Source organism: Etheostoma spectabile, chromosome 13 (assembly GCF_008692095.1).
Source record: "Etheostoma spectabile isolate EspeVRDwgs_2016 chromosome 13, UIUC_Espe_1.0, whole genome shotgun sequence".
In the NCBI taxonomy this organism is placed as follows: Eukaryota; Metazoa; Chordata; class Actinopteri; order Perciformes; family Percidae; genus Etheostoma; species Etheostoma spectabile.
Window position 1 is genome coordinate 1,630,022 of NC_045745.1, and position 1,922 is coordinate 1,631,943.

Sequence of the window (1,922 nt, forward strand, 5' to 3'; positions counted from 1 at the left end):
GTCTGTGTGTGTCTGTGTGTGTCTGTGTGTGTCTGTGTGTGTGTGGTTGTATGTGTGTGAGTGTATGTGTGCACATGTGTGTGCGCGTATGTTTGTGTGTGCTTATGTGTGTGAGTGTGTGTTTTTTTTTCAACCAGAACCATAACGTGATGCACAGTGAGTGCATGAATTATCCTGCTATACATCAAGTTGTTGACCCACTAAATAAGTACATAACAAAAGTTTCTTGTTTTTTTTGTTTTTAGATTTCAAGGATGTAACAAATGTTTCACATTTCAATTGAATTATGTTGGAATTTTCCTCTCTAAATTATATAATTCTGGATTGTCTCTTTTTACATATGGGTCTCGGAGGGGGAAAAAAAAGATTTTTCAAACGTGGTGTCTCCTATTCAAATGCATTTGTCTTAATTTTGAATCACATTGCATATTCATCTCAACTCCAGGAAAAGGCTAATTTACAGCGAGTATGAGAGGTGAATATTAAATACCTCAAAGTCAAACTGAGACAGTGAAACAGAAGTAATTTAGGTTACCCTAAGGCTGAAAGCCTGGTATTATCATATTTCAATGTAGAATAATTATCATTCAGTCTAGTTGGTGAAAGAGAATCGTTTTTGACCTTCAAGTATTTTTGTTCTCAGCATTATAGTGATATACTTGCAGTTGTGTCATGCTAATATTTTAATTTGATTTTTTTCAAATATGTTTAGTTTTAAATATTTTTGAGAAGGGAAAATATGAAGTTGTAATTATTTAGGACACATATCCTAGTTTTATGTCTTTGTTGTCTTTTTTTCTTTGCTTTACTAGTACAGAATAATTATGCTATTATTATGTGGTTAAAAATGGAGGTTGGAGTTGTTTGGACCCAATGTCTGACTTATACATAATGCAAATGTATTAATGCTGTTGCTACTTGTTTGAACATCATGACATTTCTACACGACAGTTTATTTGAGAAAATGTTCCTGTTTGTGTTCCAAACCAGCACTGGGGGGGGGGGGGGGGGGGGGGGGGGGGCAGAGACCACTCGGTGATGGTGTGTGTCCATTGGCAGCGTCATTTCCCCGCTTCCCATTCATTTCTATGGGAGCAACCGTGCAATGCAGTCTGGTAGCGTTGCGGGGACTTTGGAGAAATCGGGGCCTTGAGTCGCCCGCTCCTCATTTGCATAAAGTTGAATCCAGCCAACTTTATGCAAATGGGACGGAAATCTATTAAACTGACCGTTGTCAATCAGAAATGAAGACAGATTCAGGTACTGCACGGCCTATCTCTCGCTTAAGATTTCTCGTCATTACGGTTTTGTTAATCCCGGAGCAGCCAGATCCATATTACTACTTTCGTCCAATCAGCTGCAGCCATGCTGCTTTCTTTGCTTGTCAGTGGACAGTAAAGGGAAACTGGGGGCGAGCTCACTAGCATGCAATGCTGGGAAGTGGGGCGATCCCATCTGTAAAAACAATGCGTACATGGACGCCCACCATTAGATCATGTTCATAAAAAATAAATGCTTTTTGCATGTATTTAGACACCAATAACCCTAAAACCTTAGCAGTTCACAAGGCACCATACTTCATAGGACTTCTCTTTTATAGTTTCAACACCAAACAAAACACATTTTCCAACCTGTTGTCTTTTCACAAACAAGAGGGTAAGCATGTCGTGTGTAATATGGGTTGAACATGGGCTCATTTGGAAATCTAAAATGATAGATACATTTAAACCAAAATGTACAGAATGGGGTTTATGACTGTGAAATGTTCAATTGAACATGACTTTTGCAGCTCTTAGTTAAAAGAAAATAATTGCAGGCTTACTGTACAGTATGCAAAGCCAATTGCAATAACCAAGATTGATCTGAGGTCTGAGTAAAAACGCTACAACTGCTCTTATCACTTGAGATATATATATATATAT

General features: G+C 38.1%; 1 protein-coding gene across 1 annotated transcript in view; it reads left to right on the plus strand.

Moving 5' to 3' along the window:
• ntm (neurotrimin) overlaps positions 1-1,922 on the plus strand; it is a 537,242-nt gene that overhangs the window by 527,706 nt on the left and 7,614 nt on the right. The gene's annotated exons all lie outside the window — the stretch shown is intronic.